The sequence below is a fragment of the Cherax quadricarinatus genome, unplaced genomic scaffold, assembly GCF_038502225.1.
Source record: "Cherax quadricarinatus isolate ZL_2023a unplaced genomic scaffold, ASM3850222v1 Contig2368, whole genome shotgun sequence".
NCBI classification, from domain to species: domain Eukaryota; kingdom Metazoa; phylum Arthropoda; class Malacostraca; order Decapoda; family Parastacidae; genus Cherax; species Cherax quadricarinatus.
The window spans coordinates 6,074-26,493 of record NW_027197394.1 but is presented as its reverse complement, the minus strand read 5'-3'; positions in this window follow the sequence as shown (position 1 = coordinate 26,493).

Genomic DNA, 20,420 nt, shown 5'->3' with positions numbered 1-20,420 from the left:
CCTGGAGTTCATTACCTTTGTAACTTGGTCATGATTGTGACCAGGTCTACCTGGAGTTCATTACCTTTGTAACTTGGTCACCAGGTCTACCTGGAGTCATTACCTTTGTAACTTGTCATGACCAGGTCTACCTGGAGTTCATTACCTTTGTAACTTGGTCATGATTGTGACCAGGTCTACCTGGAGTTCATTACCTTTGTAATTTGTTCAGCTATCAAAACTTCGGGGCCCAGTCCCTGGACCCATTATGTACCTCGGTAATCTTTTGACTACCACCCACAATGGAAATAAGTCGCTTTTGTCTGGATTTTTTTTAGGATCATCCTAGATAAGTAACACATGTTAAACTATGTATGATAATTGTACTTATGCGTACCTGTACCTAAATAAATTTACTTAACCAAGAGTACCTGAGTGCTAATCGAGTGTTGTGGGTGACACCCTGTAAAATATGGATCAAAGGAGGAGATGGTAGTGTTTTAGTCATGACGAAACAGGACACGTATTTCTTGTCTCGTAGCTCGATCGCCAGCGCACTCGGCTCACACACTGAGGTCCGGAGTTCGAATCTCCGGTACGGCTGGAAAACATGAGGGACGTGTTTCCATAAGACACCTGCTGTCCCTGTTCACCCATCAGTATAAAATGGGTACCTGGGTGTTAGTCGACTGGTGTGGGTCGCATCCTGGGCCAACACTGACCTAATTTGCACGAAATGCTCAGCATAATAAGCGTCTTCCTATACAGTAGTATGTCACTGATGTCAGCTGGACCTGTATACCTTGTACATGTACTTGTATAAATATTATTATTATTATTATTATTATTATTATTATTATTATTATTATAATTTGGCAGGCGATTCTAAGTCACATGAAGCCCAACTATTAGAAGGTAGCTGACATATGACTGGGGTCTTCCACTGGCATACCGGTCCACCTGGCAAAATATTATAGATCACATTTCACGACGTAGTTACTGTTGTGTGTGGAGCAACAGAACTCAATGGAAATGAGCCACACTGCTCGACTTTCTTGAGTTCATTGAATTGCGTTCCGAGTTAATAATTTGAAGTCATATATTTATATGAATATTTTGAATAGTTGTATATATATATATATATATATATATATATATATATATATATATATATATATATATATATATATATTCATATTATTGCACCCACAGAACAAGTGGTATTGATCAATAACACTTTACTAGCCAAGGAGTCAAAACAGCATGGGTTCGACTCCTTGGCTAGTGCAGTGTTGTTTATATATATATATATATATATATATATATATATATATTATATATATTATATATATATTATATACATATATATATATATATATATATATATATGAAGTAAGTTTATGAGAACTGGAGGTTACGTTACTAGAAGAAAGGTGAAAAGGGGGAGACATAATCTTGACATGGAAATTACTTTCCATAAATAGATAAAGTAGACAGACATGCCAATTTCAAATGTGAGAAAACGTAATGCTCTGATTTTTTAATTTGTGAAAGAGGACAGACATACTGAAACTGACCCAGAAATATTAGTGACGCAGAAATATTAGTAAACACTTAGTGCGTAAGAACAGGTAAGAAGTGGAGAGGACAGTCAGTTATAAATCGGAAGCTACAACAGTCCATAGCTTCAAGGTAAGTTATGACAGCTCAGGAACACGTCAGTTCGCCCAACGTATATATTATGAAAATGATTTTTGAAAACTGTCAAGTTGAAGAATGAGACACTTGTGCAGCATTTTGGAATCTTTATTACGGAAATGTTTCGCCAGCCAGTGACTTCTTCAGTCCAAGATGGAATGGAAACATCGATTCCAGGTTGAGGGACTGATCACTTCAATCTCCTCATTTTCTTTCAAACGGAGAAGGGCCCAGGAGCTGAAGCTTAAAACTCAGTATTTATTTAAAATTAAATTTGGATAATTTTAGGCAGTAATGACAGCAGTCGAAGTTGAATTTCCAGGTTAACCTGGAAATTCAACTTCAGTTCACTAAACACAAGTTAACTATAACAAAACTGTCTCGTAGCTTAATGGTAGCGTTTTCGGCTCACAGTCGAAGAACGCGGGTACGATCCTGGGCAGGTGGATATGTATACATGTGACCTTAAACCTGTTACCCCTCTTTTTCGTTGCTGAATCTTACCAACGATGAAGTCGTATTTTATGTCTGTTGTTGTGGTGAAGTGGTATGTTCCGTCATGGTGGCCAACCTGCATCACCACCCCGGCCAGCAGTAGGCGCAGCAGTGGTAACACGGCTTTGCTCAGTAACCCGCCCACACTCAACATCGTCAGTGTTTCCCTGGGAGGTGACCTTTAATGAACGTTTCACCGCACGTTCCGGAATGAACGTTTTACTAGATATACTTTTGGGAGGCTTTCAATGAACGTTCTCTAGCGTCTCCCATGCACGTCCTATATTGAACGTTTAACTTTACATCTTTAGAAACGTCCACTGAGCTTCCACTAGCATTTCCCTGCGCGATAAATGAACGTTTTTCTTTACATCCTCTTGAAAAATTATCACAGAAAGTCCTCTAAAAATTTATGATGTACTGGAAGTTCTTTGGCGAAAACTGATACTAAACGTTCTGTTATTCACGTTTCAATGGAAGTCCGTTAGACAATATTTTGTAAGTTGTCCTCTTGATACAGCGTTCTCACTTTCCCTAATTTCTGTCACTTTCCCTACTTTGTCACGTTCCCTACTTTGTCACTTTCAACAGCCAAAACAAAAAGGCGTTTCACCAGGCTCTCCTGTAGGGGCTCAGTATATTTCTATTTTTTTTAAGCTTTCAAGACATAACATGGCACAACATAACAAATAACACAGGCAGAACACTGCATAACATAAGCAGAACACTACTCAGCAGCGGTCACCACCACACTGAACAAGTCGACCTCACACACACGAAGCCAGGGATCTTGACATACTTTTGCCGAGGTAAGATTGTAAGTCTTGTACAGCCTTCCCCGGAAGCCAACACCATCTTGCAAGTTTTAAGATTCATTTGCCATGGGTTCAAGATCCAGTCTACTCTGTGAATTATTTTTTCAACACCATGAATTATTATTATTATTATTATTATTATTATTATTATTATTATTATTACAAAAAAGAAAAGCTAGACCCGCTAGAGTCGTACAGCATACTTTCATTAAGTACTTGTGGAAAAACGCTGTACCAAACGTTTGCAGCCAGAGCTTGTAACACAAACACGTAGAAAAAGAAATGAGAAAAAAAATGAGAGGAAGAATGAGAAGAGATAGAAACATTTACTAATCAGAGTTGCTAGTTTATTGTGCAACTAATATCCACCTTGTGGATGGTAGTGGCTAGTTTGTGCACCTCATATCTATCACGTAGACGGTAGCGCAACATAAAAGGCCTAGGAACTATGCCCCAAAAGGGTTAATAGGAGTAAATCCGGAATTATATCTGTAATTTGTCTTATCTGATGGATACACATTCAGGATATTTAAGTATACACAAAAGTTATGGTACATAAAAGAACTTGTAAATTGAACTTCATTTCTGACCGGAAGAGATATTCTTCAGTTAGGTTAAAGGCACCACATTAAAACTTGTGCAACCTAAAATCAAGGCAAAATTTCCTTTAAGGAAAATACATAAGCACTAAAAATTTGAAGGCGATCAGAAGATGCATTCTCCAGTTATTGTGCAAAATTCAACAAAATTTACGTCTACAGAGACCGATGCATCTTATGCAATGCATCAGTCTGATGCCTACTAGAATTGTTTGGTAAGACACATATGCAACAGTTAGGTATCTTTATTTCGAAACGTTTCGCCTACACAGTAGGCTTCTTCAGTCGAGTACAGAAAAGTTGATAGAAGCAGAAGATACTTGAAGACGATGTAATCAGTCCATCACCCTTAAAGTTTTGAGGTGGTCAGTCCCTCAGTCTGGAGACTGACCACCTCAAAACTTTAAGGGTGATGGACTGATTACATCGTCTTCAAGTATCTTCTGCTTCTATCAACTTTTCTGTACTCGACTGAAGAAGCCTACTGTGTAGGCGAAACGTTTCGAAATAAAGATACCTAACTGTTGCATATGTGTCTTACCTAACAATCTGTCGGTATTTTATACCATTTTAATGTTCCTACTAGAATTGTTTGATTTCTAAACCGGGAAAGAATTAAACCTGTAAGTGTTACATAGCATCTGTGGAGTGGGAGTCACATTATATACAAAAGGAAATCCTCAGTTACTCAGACATACACTTCATTTGAACCAAATTACATTGGAAAAGGAGCATTTTTATAAGGACGAACACTAGATGACTAGAAAATACCCTACAACTGGGGTTATTTACACACTACCCACAGCGAGAATCAACCTCGAGAGATGAGAGTCGAAGCGAAGCAGCCTCTGAATCAGAATCAACCAATGCATGTTTGTGCCTCGTTAAACAATCTCCCAGATGCCCAGACCCTCATGCCTAAGCTTACCAGAATACATTTCCCTTTTGCAACCTCATTCAGGGCCAGCCATGCTGACGTAGTCGGAGTAAGTTAGTTCATTACCAGGCAACATGATGCCAAATCAAATATTTCTACTCGAGACAACATACGTTGAACTTTTTGACTTCTCATACGCCCCGAGGTGATCTTACAGTTGCTCTCACGCCCTGCTCACTGACTCAGCCACATACTGTGGCTCTCACGCCCTGCTCACTGACTCAGCCACATACTGTGGCTCTCACGCCCTGCTCACTGACTCAGCCACATACTGTGGCTCTCACGCCCTGCTCACTGACTCAGCCACATACTGTGGCTCTCACGCCCTCCTCACTGACTCAGCCACATACTGTGGCTCTCACGCCCTGCTCACTGACTCAGCCACATACTGTGGCTCTCACGCCCTGCTCACTGACTCAGCCACATACAGTTGCTCTCACGCCCTGCTCACTGACTCAGCCACATACTGTGGCTCACAGGTACATTTTGTTTACACTCACAGATGTTATAAAGTAAATTGATTTTCCAATTTTTTTTTAAATAGGATAAAAGGTGTATCCCACATTAACAATTAGTTACAATTATTTGTAAGAGTTACAGCTGTTAACAGTAGTGATTACCTGTATTAGCTAAATACAACAATCACCTCGAAATCAACCTTAACAATCTTCTATAACAATCTATAATAATCTATAACAATCTCTTATAACAATAACATCTATAACTATCTCGTAACAATTACCCCTATTCAAATTTTACTATTTTATCATTAACAATTCTTCTTTTTCTTCTTCTTACAATAATAATAATAATAATAATAATAATAATAGTGATAACAGTAATAGTAACAATAGTTATTTATTATGCTTCCCTTCCAAGGTAGAAAAGGGCCGCGTCAGTCCTTCGAATAAACAAGTCTTCAACATGTGATGAATGGTTTGAAAAACCGACAAGTTGAAGATTGAGACACTTATGCAGCATATGGAAATCTTTATTCAGGAAACGTTTCGCCACACAGTGGCTTCAACAGTCCAATACAAAGAGGAAGGCGTAAGGAGAGGAGGAGAATGAGGTAATCAGTCCCTCAACCTGGAGTCGATGTGTTCAGTCCATCAATCTTGTAGAATGTTCTACAAGATTGATGGACTGAACACATCGACTCCAGGTTGAGGGACTGATTACCTCATTCTCCTCCTCTCCTTACGCCTTCCTCTTTGTATTGGACTGATGAAGCCACTGTGTGGCGAAACGTTTCCTGAATAAAGATTTCCATATGCTGCATAAGTGTCTCAATCTTCAAGTCTTCAACATCAAGGTCCCGCTCTCAAGGGCCCTTGAATTTAGAATGAGTGGAAACCTGCCAGATGAAAAAACAAAGACTGGCTCATTAACTGTCATTTCGTACTCAGGTACACATTGTGCCAAGTCATGAGTACGAACGTTGACAGAATGCCAAGTTCTGTTAATAAATGTTCCAGCTAACGCCTGATAAGTTGTTTTTGCAAGGTTAACCATCAAGGGGATTTACCTTGATGACAGTGAAAGGCTCTTTATCTAAGGTAGTGAAGCTACCGTCCCTTGAAACTAATGCGAGTGCCCCTCAGTCATCAGGGGATGTACTGACTCAAATTAAGTTCATCCCTCCCCTTGTGAATGAACTGACAACTAGAAACATGTCGGTCGTTGCCTGATTCAAGTAAGGTATCCCCGCACCCCGTAAGGTATCCCTGCACCCCGTAAGGTATCCCTGCACCCCGTAAGGTATCCCTGCACCCCGTAAGGTATCCCTGCACCCCGTAAGGTATCCCTGCACCCCGTAAGGTATCCCTGCACCCCGTAAGGTATCCCTGCACCCCGTAAGGTATCCCTGCACCCCGTAAGGTATCCCCGCACCCCGTAAGGTATCCCCGCACCCCGTAAGGTATCCCTGCACCCCGTAAGGTATCCCTGCACCCCGTAAGGTATCCCTGCACCCCGTAAGGTATCCCTGCACCCCGTAAGGTATCCCTGCACCCCGTAAGGTATCCCCGCACCCCGTAAGGTATCCCCGCACCCCGTAAGGTATCCCTGCACCCCGTAAGGTATCCCTGCACCCCATAAGGTATCCCCTCACCCCATAAGGTATCCCCTCACCCCATAAGGTATCCAGGTATCCCCGCACCCCGTAACGTATCCCCTCGCCCCATAAGGTATCCCCGCACCCCATAACCCCAGCCTCTTCCTCCTCAACCCATGCAATATAAATTGGGGTTGAACTTCCAAGTCTTCCAGGGGCAGAGGAGTTAAACTCTCTTGCGAGGTCTAGGAACCATAGCTCAACCCTCTAAAGAGGTCCAGGGGCTGGAGTATAACACTATGAACTGGATCTACCTTATCTTTCTCTGGATCAAACCTAAATGCTTTCTATTCTTCTAAGTGCTCTGACACCTACAGGTTTAGCGCTTCCCATCCATGTATCAATAATAACAGCTGAAAAAGGACCAGGAGTTTTAGCTCAACACTCAAGAAGTCTATCCCGGAGAGACTTCCTCTAAATAATGTACAAGAGCGTTATAGGTTTGAAGAAGATCGGGAGAGGCATTCCTCAGTCACCACACACAAATTATATATATATATATATATATATATATATATATATATATATTATATATATTATATATATATTATATATATATATTATATATATTATATATATATATATATTATATATATTATATATATATATATATATATATATATATATATGTGGTCAGTCGTCACGTGAGGTCACAGACCCTGAGCTGCTTTGGGGATTAGCGTGGACGGTTACAAAGCATGGCTTGCTTCTGCAGTGTTTTAAAAACTGAGGTTGGAGAGTTGAAGGAGGAGGTCTTGCTTCTCCAGGAGGAGATTAGGAGACTGAAGGTCCACCTCAATGGGTCTGGGAGAGAGTGTGAGGTGGCTGGAGTTGTGGGGAATGAGACTTCTAGCAGTGAGGTGCAGTCTGTCTCTCGCTGTGAGGAGGCTGTAGTTGGGGAGGTAGCAACAGCTACCAGCAGTGAGGTGCAGCCCAGCACCTGCTGCAAGTGGCGAGTTGTTCACAGTAATGGGAGGCGCATCAGAGTAAGGAAAGTTAAGAGTGAAGATCTGAAGGTAGGAAATCGCTTCTCTGTTCTCCAGGATGAATGTACTTCAGTGGCCAGTGAAGGTAAGGGTACTACTGCCCCTGCTAATGAAGGTAAGCGCATTCTTGTGGTTGGGGACTCTCAGGTAAGATATATTGACCGTGCTTTTTGTAATAGGAATAAGAAGATGAGAGATAGAGTGTGCTTCCCTGGAGCTGGTGTTGGGGACATTGTCAACAGGCTGGATAATATCATGTCAGGTAATGGGAACAAGCCCATTATCTGTCTCAGTGCTGGTGGAAATGATATTGGGAAGGGTAGGAGAGAAGAGCTGCTAGATAAGTACAGGTCAGCTATAGATTTCATTAAGTCTAAGGGAGGGATCCCAATCATATGTAGCATCTTGCCTAGAAGGGGAGTAGGAAATGAATGGTTGTCTAGGGCAATTGGTGTAAATTGCTGGCTAGACAGATACTGCAAGGAACTTGCAATCCCATTCATTGACAACTGGAACAACTTTTATGGCAAACATGATATGTATGCAAGGGATGGGGTACATCTCTCTGGGGCAGGGGTGGTAGCACTTGCAGACTCGATTGAGAAGGCCATTGGTGAAATGCCTATGATTTTAAACTGATGGAAGATAGAGGTATGGGTGTGTGTGGGAAACAAGCAGGTTGCAACACTAGGGTTGGAAACAGTAAATGTATAAAAGGCATTCAGCATGAAGTTATAAATAAAGACAATAGAACAGGTCAGCTAACAAAGGGGGGCAGCAGAGGGCAGCAAGGGACTAGCTCCCTTAAGGTTTACTATACTAATAGCAGGAGTGTTAGAAATAAGATAGATGAGCTAAGATTAATTGCAAGTGCAGGAAACATAGATATTATTGCTATAACAGAGACCTGGCTCAATCTGAAAGATAGAGAGATGCCCTCTGAATGTCACATACAAGGCTATAAATTATTCCACACTGACAGGGTCAACAGGAAAGGTGGTGGAGTAGCGATGTATGTCAGAGACAATTTAAATTGTTGTGTAAGACAAGATATTAAATTAGAAGCGTCAGCCACTGAATCTGTTTGGTTACAGCTTCTCGAGGGCCGAGAAAAACTAATTTTGGGTGTGATTTACAGGGCCCCAAATCTTGATAGGGAGTGCAGTAAACTTCTATGGGACGAAATTCGTAAGGCATCTACATACGAAAATGTTGTGCTAATGGGAGATTTCAACTATAGACAGATTGACTGGAGCAATTTGACAGGAAATTTAGAGTCGGGTGACTTTCTTGATACGATCCAGGATTGTTTTTTAAAACAGTTTGTGACAGAGCCAACTAGGGGAAATAACCTCCTTGACTTGGTTCTTGCCAGTAGGGAAACACTAATTAATAATCTTGAGGTTAATGATGAGCTTGGGGAGAGTGATCACAAATCACTCAGTTTTAATATATTATGGAATTCCCCTAATAATGGCAATCAAGTCTCCGTCCCTGACTTTCGCTTGGCTGATTTCATAGGACTGAAAAATTACTTAGGTGGGCTGAACTGGAATGACCTGACTAAGGGTCAGGTAGGTGGTGATGGTTGCCGATATGATGCTTTCCAGGGCATAGTTCTAGCTGCTCAGTCAAATTATGTTCCAAATAGGGAAATCAGATCAAACAAAAATGATCCTAAATGGATGAACAATAGATTAAAATATCTGATTGGTCAAAAGAGAGGCATATATAGGCAAATCAAAAGAGGAGAGGGCCAATTAAGAAATCGATATATTCAGTTAAAGAGAGAAATAAAAAAGGGAATTAGAAAAGCGAAAAGAGATTATGAGGTTAAAGTTGCAAGAGAATCGAAGACTAACCCAAAAGGATTCTTTCAGGTATACAGAAGTAAGATCAGGGACAAGATAGGCCCACTCAAAAGTTCCTCGGGTCAGCTCACTGACAGTGATAAGGAAATGTGTAGAATTTTTAACACATACTTCCTCTCAGTTTTTACACAGGAGGATACCAGCGATATACCAGTAATGATAAATTATGTAGAACAGGACGATAATAAACTGTGCACTATTAGGGTCACAAGTGACATGGTCCTTAGGCAAATAGATAAATTGAAACCTAACAAATCCCCAGGCCCTGATGAACTGTATGCAAGGGTTCTAAAGGAATGTAAAGAGGAGCTTAGCACACCTTTGGCTAATCTTTTCAACATATCACTACAAACTGGCATGGTGCCAGATAAGTGGAAAATGGCAAATGTGATACCTATTTTCAAAACAGGTGACAGGTCCTTAGCTTCGAACTATAGACCAATAAGCCTAACCTCCATAGTGGGAAAATTTATGGAATCAATAATTGCCGAGGCAGTTCGTAGCCACCTTGAAAAGCATAAATTAATCAACGAATCTCAGCATGGTTTTACAAAGGGGCGTTCCTGCCTTACGAATTTATTAACTTTTTTCACTAAGGTATTTGAGGAGGTAGATCATGGTAATGAATATGATATTGTGTATATGGACTTCAGTAAGGCTTTTGACAGGGTCCCACATCAGAGACTATTGAGGAAAATTAAAGCACATGGAATAGGAGGAGAAATTTTTTCCTGGATAGAGGCATGGTTGACAAATAGGCAGCAGAGAGTTTGCATAAATGGGGAGAAATCAGAGTGGGGAAGCGTCACGAGCGGTGTTCCACAGGGGTCAGTGTTGGGCCCCCTGCTGTTCACAATCTACATAAACGACATAGATGAGGGCATAAAGAGCGACATCGGCAAGTTTGCCGATGACACCAAAATAGGCCGTCGAATTCATTCTGACGAGGACATTCGAGCACTCCAGGAAGATTTGAATAGACTGATGCAGTGGTCGGAGAAGTGGCAGATGCAGTTTAATATAGACAAATGCAAAGTTCTAAATGTTGGACAGGACAATAACCATGCCACATATAAACTAAATAATGTAGATCTTAATATTACGGATTGCGAAAAAGATTTAGGAGTTCTGGTTAGCAGTAATCTGAAACCAAGACAACAGTGCATAAGTGTTCGCAATAAAGCTAATAGAATCCTTGGCTTCATATCAAGAAGCATAAATAATAGGAGTCCTCAGGTTGTTCTTCAACTCTATACATCCTTGGTTAGGCCTCATTTAGATTATGCTGCACAGTTTTGGTCACCGTATTACAGAATGGATATAAATTCTCTGGAAAATGTACAAAGGAGGATGACAAAGATGATCCCATGTATCAGAAACCTTCCCTATGAGGATAGACTAAGGGCCCTGAAACTGCACTCTCTAGAAAGACGTAGAATTAGGGGGGATATGATTGAGGTGTATAAATGGAAGACAGGAATAAATAAAGGGGATGTAAATAGTGTGCTGAAAATATCTAGCCTAGACAGGACTCGCAGCAATGGTTTTAAGTTGGAAAAATTCAGATTCAGGAAGGATATAGGAAAGTACTGGTTTGGTAATAGAGTTGTGGATGAGTGGAACAAACTCCCAAGTACCGTTATAGAGGCCAGAACGTTGTGTAGCTTTAAAAATAGGTTGGATAAATACATGAGTAGATGTGGGTGGGTGTGAGTTAGACCTGATAGCTTGTGCTAACAGGTCGGTTGCCGTGTTCCTCCCTTAAGTCAATGTGACCTGACCTGACTAGGTTGGGTGCATTGGCTTAAGCCGGTAGGAGACTTGGACCTGCCTCGCGTGGGCCAGTAGGCCTTCTGCAGTGTTCCTTCGTTCTTATGTTCTTATGTTCTTCTTCTTCTTCTTCTTCTTATATATATATATATATATATATACATATATATATATATATATATACATATACATATATATATATATATATATATACATATACATATATACATATATATATATATATATATACATATATATATATATATTATATATATATATATATATATATATATATATATATATATATATATATATATATATATATATATTATATATATATATATATTATATATATATATATATATATATATATATATTATATATATATATATTATATATATATATATATATATATATATATATATATATATATATATATATATATATATATATATTATATTGTATTATTCACACAGCACTTTTAATAGGTACGTTTTTAATTTAAAAAAAACATATATTATTTATTATAAAATAGTAAATCCTAATTTAAAAAAAATAATTAGATTATATTTTATACTGAATTAATTTTACTTGTTTCAAATGCTGTTTAATTTCTCTATCATCATTTTTATACTATACTGATGTGATGTCATTATAATAATAATTAACAATATTAATAATATAAACAATGATAATATAAATATATAATAATTATTGATAATATTTAGCTTCATTTACGTAGACAAGTGGAAGGTAGATTATTATTATTATAATCAAGGGGGAAGCGCTAAACCCGGAGGATTATACAGCGCCTGGGGGGGGGATGTGGAAGGCATTCAGGCTTAATTCGGGGAACTGGAGCACAGATCCAATTCCCTAAATCAAGAGCCCCTCACCAACATCAAGGAACCTTCCTTGAGGGGTGTGGAAGGTAGAGATGAGTTTAATCATCCTTATTAAATTACCTCTATTATTTGTCTTATTTCATGTAATCTTACTTATTTTACCCATTTTAATCGCCCTTTTCCTCTTTTTCCTCATCCCGTCCTTCACTGTCGGCTTCTTTCTCACCCTTAATATTTATCACAGGCCGCCAGGTGGCACAAGAGTAGTTCACCTTGGCCTACCCTACTGACGTTGTACATTCATTCTCTCTCCCTCATCTGAGTACCTCTCTTCTTAAAGATACATTTTCCACTTCAGTATTCTACAGCAAACAGTAAGCCAACGGGGCTGCAATTATTGGCATAAAATCTGCATTTGTTTTCTTACGTAAACGCGCGATTCTTTGTGAGATTTTTTGATTGTCGTGTGTGGTTGTTGCAGCTGTGACTCAAGCAGATGTTGCTGCTGCTGTTTTTAACTGTTTAGCTGATTCGTCGTGGAGAAATCTCGTACTATGACTTCTTAATATTTGTTGATGCGTCCATCAGGAACCTTTGACCCTAGGACGACCTAAAGCAGGACGACCGCTAGCTTACCGGTCGGTCTGTGTGGTGAGAATGTTTCTCTAGTGAGGAAGTCGGTGAAGATAGACTGAAGAGTCACGTCCGGCAGCTTGTTATTCCTGATGAAGGATGGGTTGGCTAGAGTTATTGCTGCTTTTAGTTCCCAATGAACCTTTTCTTGAATATAGAGATAGTATGATAACCTATGTGATATGTCAAGATATCTTTGTATATAGTTCTATTGTGTTCCAATTATGTCCCTGAGTTTATATTGATAAAGCCACTGGATGGCGGAACGTCTGCAGTAAAGATGACCAGATGTTGCTCGTGTGTTTAATTCTTTATCTTGTCGTTACTACCTACCACACATGTACAAGATATCTTATTAATTAATGAAAATAAAATACCAGACATATTAAGTAAATTTCCTAAATTTGTTTGTAACACAGTGGTTCCCAAACTTTTTCAGTTTGTTACCCAATTTAACATGCCACATAAAGCATGTTACCCCTTTCACAAAATGTTATTATTGATATATATGGCTAATTATTATTATTATAATCAAGGGGGAAGCGCTAAACCCGGAGGATTATACAGCGCCTGGGGGGGGGGGTTGTGGAAGGCATTTAGGCTTAATTCGGGGAACTGGAGCACAGATCCAATTCCCTAAATCAAGAGCCCCTCACCAACATCAAGGAACCTTCCTTGAGGGGATATATGGCTAAACGTGAACGTATACAGCCTCGCATACTCTGCTAATCCTAGCAAAACCATTGAAAACGTAAGAACCACACATACATTATATATAAAATTAATAATAGCTACAAATTTACAGTAACAGTGGGTAAATACTAACTATATACTGCACAGGGCAGTACACATACATACCAGCTCATGTCTACCTCGGCTGATGCTCACAGATAAACTGACAGTGTGAAATAGAGGCAGCCTCAGGAAGTGAGTGACGCATACTGGACAGGTCGATCTGGGTTACTGAGTGACTTTTGTCCTGAAGCATACTTGTCAAAATACTTTTGGGTTTACACACACTTAGCTATATATTTCTTCTTTTCTAATACTGTATATTAGTTTTTGATGTTTATTCTTATTTGGTTTAACTTTATTACTTATAATAGGTTTACTTTACAACTTTATATACTAAGACAAAGTTAACAATAATCCTCATACCGGGTACCGCATTGTTTTCTTGATTTTCAGAATTCATAACTTTTTTTCTGTCACCCCTCCATTACCCACCAAAAATGGTTAAATTATCCCCAGGGGGTAATTTACCCCCAGTTTGGGAACCACTGTAATGTAACAGATAAGTGAACTGTAGATATAAATCCAAATATACTCCTGTAAACCCCTTTTAGGGCCTAGTACCTAGGCCTTTTGTGTATCCATATGATCTTGCACAAACTAGCTGCTTCGGCTGCTAGTTCATTGTGCACCATATCTGTGTGATTTCTCCGGGTTTTGTATGTACATTGCAGTAAGCCTAGTTGGTAAGAGATGATATAAAATACAGACAATTGTGAAATCGAGCACTTGTTCGGTGTTAGGATATTTTATTTACGGAACTTTTCGCCACGAATGGTTTTTTTCAGGCCCGAAGAATCCATTCGTGTGAAAACGTTTACTTAAAATATATCCTAATACCGCGGTAGGCCTACTGCGGTGTTTGATTTATCGTTTATCTTTGTGATGCCTCCACTGGGCTCGGATGACAGGGCAGCCGACTACAGTACTAGCAGCTGAGGAAAAAGAAATCGTCTTTTATTGCATCTTATCTTCACCGATTAAGATAAGATTCGTTGGAGTTTTTAACCTGGATGGTTAACCGCCCAGGATGACCTAAGGAATTCAGTACGTCATCGAGGACTGTATCTTATTTCCATTCTGGTTCCTCCAATCTTGTCCCCCAGGATGCGACCCACACCAGTCGACTAACTTTCAGGTACCTACTTACTGGAAATATAAACACAAATGCAGTATAATGTGATCCTTTATTGACAACGTTTCACCCACACAGTGGGCTTTTTCAAGTCACACACGGATCTACCTGGGGTTGGAAGGTACGAGAGTATTTATAGTCATGTTCAGAATGTTGAGGTCAGGTGGAGAATGCTGCATCTGATCTACCGGGTGGGGTTATAGAGTCTTGGGTAGCTTGGCAGGGGTATTGGACAAGTTGTAGACCTTCTGCAGTGTTCTATGTTCTTATGTGGGATAGCGATGAAGAAGTTTCTTGGCGAGTGGTTCAGCTATGTTATAGAAGCCATTGTTCTGGTTGAAATTGTTGGTTATAGAGATAAGCGATGATTCCTACTTACTACTAGGTGAACAGAGACAGCAGGTGTAATGAAACTTGCATAGCATTTCCACGGACAATCGGTGGATGAGGTGAGAGCAAAATGTCGCAGAGTAACATTCAAGCAGTAACTCGTACTTTAGTATCACATTTTTCCCATGAGAGAAACGTAGTAATTATGAAGTGTTTCATATTGCCGTTGTTTTTTTGTGTCTCACGCTTTCCGTTCAACTTTTTTTTTTTTTTTTGGCTTCGTGTTTTCCATGCTGCAGATGCCTTCTTGCTGGATGCCTTCCATACTGCAGTTGCCTTCTTGCTGGATGCCTTCTATACTGCAGTTGCCTTTTGCTGGATGCCTTCTATACTGCAATTGCCTTCTTGCTGGATACCTTACATACTGCAGTTGCCTTCTTGCTGGATGCCTTCCATACTGCAGTTACCTTCTTGCTGGATGCCTTCCATAGTGCAGTTGCCTTCTTGCTGGATGCCTTCCATACTGCAGTTGCCTTTTGCTGGATGCCTTCCATACTGCAATTGCCTTCTTGCTGGATACCTTACATATTGCAGTTGCCTTCTTGCTGGATGCCTTCCATACTGCAGTTGCCTTCTTGCTGGATGCCTTCCATACTGCAGTTGCCTTCTTGCTGGATGCCTTCCATACTGCAGTTGCCTTCTTGCTGGATGCCTTCCATACTGCAGTTGCCTTCTTGCTTCGTGCCGTCCGTAATGCAGTTGCCATCTGGCCGCGCCTCCGCCAAAATGCCAACGGCTCCATTGAACGGGTCATCATACAATAGACACGTATCAGGCACACTTCCCATGACGACAGCAACAAGCAGAGCCATCTACCCTCCGGTCAAAACATTCACCTCTCGCTTAATACACATTGCGATCCCTTCGCTAGGGTGGTTTACCGTTGGCTAACTCTGTGATAGTTGCTGGTCTGGCAAAAACACTATTCCTGTGTCTTGTGCGGGAGGCAGTACTATCATTCTGAAGCCACAATAGGCACTAGCCATATGGTCATTACTTTTTTGGAATCCAGTAAGAACTTGTGCAAGTGTAATGTTACATGTTGTCGTTCGTAGGTGTAATAGAGGTGTAAATTCACTCGCTGAAAGTTGTGGTGATGATAGATAGATCGTTTTAGCTGTTATGATTGATCAGAACTGCCCCAGCGATACGAGTCATCATAGCTTTGACGATAGATCAGAGTTGTTCTAACGATAAGAGTCATCGTGACTGTCATAATAGATTGATCAGAGTTCCCACAACGATTAAAGTTATCGTAGCTGTGACACTAGATAGATAAGACTTATTCTAACAATAGATTGTTAATATTTACTGAGATGACTGTATTAAAGCTAATATTGCGGTCACCTTGTGAAAGTTACTGTGAAGGTTAAAATTAATGAAGACACTTTACAGTTACTGTGATGATTATGACGGTATACGTATTTTAGTTACCGTGACGGTAGAAATATTTTAGTTACCGCGACGGCATACGTATTATAGTTACCGTGACGGTATACGTATTTTAGTTACCGTGACGGTATGTGTATTTTAGTTACCATGACGGTAAACGTATTTGTTACTGTGACAATTGTTACGGTAGACGTATTTTAGTTACCATGACGATTGTGATGGTACATGCATTTGTAACTGTAACGGTACACATCACAGTTACTCTGACGTTAGACATGTCAGAATTACTGTAAATCTTTGGATCAAACTTAATGTAACATTAGAAAGGTCATTTTGACGGTAGAAAGGTCAAACATTGTAACGTTAGAAAGGTTAAACGTTGTGACGGTAGACAGGTGAAACAATGTGACGGTAGAATGGTCAAATGTAAGGGGTAGAAAGGTCAAAACTAGTGTAGTGGTAGAAAGGACGAACTTACTGTGACGAATGAAAGGATCAACATGGCTGTGACGGTAGCGTAGTCACAGTTACTGTTACGGTATCTCAAGGTTACTTTGCAAAAACACTTCAGGTTAGGTTAGGTAAGATTCGTCAGGAAACAGGTCAAGTGTTTTCCTATGCGGGTCTTAGTCATGTGATGACCCTACACTGGAGCTTTTGGTCATCTGTTTGAAGCCTTTCACTGGCTTACAACTCCATCTCTTTAAAAATTCAGGTTATAATTATAACCGCAGTAATTTGTACTCTTCAAGAACTAGAGCGAACTGATGTCAGAGGGAACATGCTCTGATATTTTTAAGGCAGTCATAGTCTTGCGACAGCAACGCCACCAACCTGGCCCCGGGCTCACTTGTGTGATGGAATATGACTGAGGAACTCGGCTACCTTTTGTTCCCACTGGTTATCAGTGAGGTAATCTCTATCTTGGGAGGGTGTGAGGGAAAAGTTCAATAGATAGGAGTAGCGAGGGAGTATATAGTAACAATAGTTTCATTGCCGGCTACTTGTTAAGGTAGGGTAAGTCAAGCTCCCGCTATTCCAGCCTTTTTTCCCCCACCCCGAAAGTGATAGTTTGACTGCCGGCTGCTTGTTAAGGTAGGGTCAGTCTAGCTCCCGCTATCCCTTCCCCTCCTTCTCCCCCCCTTCCCCCAAAGGTGACGTGTGGGGCTCCGGTCCAAACAGTAATCACTAGACTCACAGCTCCCAGCACTACTGTAAGTACATGCCTGCCTTGTATTACTAGTGGATTTATTGGTTGAAAGCTTCACTTTTGACCAATAATAAACTTCGTCCTTTCAGTCTTGCTCTAAGTTGACTGTTGTAATAATCACCACATCTTTTAGGTATTGTACTTACCATGGAGAGTGATTTCTTAAGCAGTGGGTAACCTGTCTATCTTTCCAGCTTGGATGACAGAGAGGGTCACCTGCCAATCAACGAGTAGAACTGATGGAGATGGACTAACGTCCTGAGACTTCCCCTTTATGGATTTAATTACCTGTGAACCTGTATGAAATTGCAGGACGTAACCCCTCATCATTGCAGCGGTAAAGAACCTGCTTTCCTGTCATCGGGATAGAATACTCACGGCTATTCTGTGAAGAACTAGCCAGTGGGTCGTAACCAACACCTGCGACCCCCCCCCCCCAATCATCAGCAACGGCTACGATTTCAACAAGCAGTGTCACCAACATCAGACACCCAAGTCTTATATTAGCGTTGAATTCAGTTATTTATATTTTTCATTTTTCATTTTCTTTAATGTAGGATCAATATTTCATATTTAAGTGTTTTATATTTTATATTTTCTATATAATAGTGTTTCTGTTATTATTTCTTTTTCTATTCATTAATTTTCCTGAGGAGGAGCCAGCCTTGGTAATACTGTCTGAAGTTATTACAGGGCTGAGTAAGCCTTCACAAGGGAGAAATTGGAAAAGTCATTTAATTTGCATTCTTTCTACGAGGCTTGGAGGGAAGGCTTATTAGGTTTAGTTAGAACTTCAAAACTGAAGTGCATAATGCAGTTAGGTCTCTGGATTTTCTCCAGATAATGACTGATGCATCACGTCAGATGTTCCGTATTAATTTGCAAGCATTCAGTGCTTTCCGGAATTAAAATGTGCATGCGGTCGCTTTCATTCCTGTAACCACCATGGATTGTAGAGCTGAACACTTCTCAGAACTTAGGGACTGACCATCTCAAAGATACTTCTTTAAGGCTGGCAGTCTCATCGCTTCATTTTTACCTCTCCACTGCTTCTGTCGTCTACAGTATTTGTCACCTCCATGCTCGAATGAAGACGACAAACAAGTGACACGTTTCGATAGTATACCATTATTACAGAGTCACTGTCACACAGTATTTGGTAGCAGCATATTGTTCGTGTATCTAATTTTGCTGTATAAAAGGCAATATGAGTCACAAATCATTAAATCATGTAGTTGCAATCTTTACTATCATTACCATTTGTAGTCTTCTTAACATCGGGCTGTTAACAGTACTAATATATTACAGCTATATAATATATTCAAAATATTTTTAAGCCTCACAGCCAAGACCACAGAGAAGACAACAGCCAAGCCCACAGCCAAGATCACAACCAAGATCACGACTAATAACACATCCAAAACCACAGCCAAGTCTACAGTCAAGACCACAGCACAACCCAAAGCAAAGACCACAGCCAAGTCCAAACCAAAGACCACAGAACAGTCCACAGCGACGACTGTAGCCTAACCCAAATACTGCAGGTTTGTATGCAAGACAGTTCTCCAGTCACTTCTGACCACAAACTCGTATGTCATGATCCTCAAGGCCTGAATGACACCAGCACTGACTGTGTTTTCTCAAGTAAGCCACACTAAACAAACAGCAGGCAGGAAACTGTGAACAAACAGTATCAGGCACGCAACATTGAACAAATAGCACCAGGTACACAACATTCAACAAACCGTCGCGACGGTCTGGAGTTTTGAGATTCTCTGACCGCGGGTTCAAACCCCACCCGTGGTATCGTTTATTTGCAACCGTGTCATTACGATTTCGTGAATCATGTTCAACAAACATCATCAAGTAACACTGAACAATCAGCTTCAAGCAAGAAACATTGAACCCACAGATTTATGGAAACAATATTGAACCCACACTTTCTTGTAAGAAACATTGAACCCACAACTTTAAGAAACCCTGAACCCACAGTTTTAGGCAAAAACACTGAACAGCTTCACAAATGTGACAACACTCACAAACAAAAAGAGAACTATAATAAGACAACTGATTTTGCCACTATGTAACCCATTGGACGTTATCCTCATTGCCTTTCTGAAGTCTTCCAGGCTCAGGATGAATGATTTTTGGCACTAAGTAACACATCCTGTGTGCTGGAATGTGACTGGGATACTTAGCTGGCTTTTGTTCCCTCCAACGTATCTGGGATACTTAGTTGGCTTTTGTTCCCTCCAACGTATCTGGGATACTTAGTTGGCTTTTGTTCCCTCCAACGTATCTGGGATACTTAGTTGGCTTTTGTTCCCTCCAACGTATCTGGGATACTTAGTTGGCTTTTGTTCCCTCCAACGCATCTGGGATACTTAGTTTTCTTTTGTTCCATCCAACGTATCTGAGATAGTGGGCTTTTGTTCCCTCCAACGTATCTGGGATACTTAGTTTTCTTTTGTTCCCTCTAACGTATCTGAGATACTTAGTTGGCTTTTGTTCCCTCCAACGTATCTGGGATACTTAGTTGGCTTTTGTTCCCTCCAACGCATCTGGGATACTTAGTTTTCTTTTGTTCCCTCCAACGTATCTGAGATAGTTGGCTTTTGTTCCCTCCAACGTATCTGAGATAGTTGGCTTTTGCTCCCTCCAACGTATCTGGGATACTTTGTTGACTTTTGTTCCCTCTAACGTATCTGGGATACTTAGTTGACTTTTGTTCCCTCTAACGTATCTATCATAATAGGG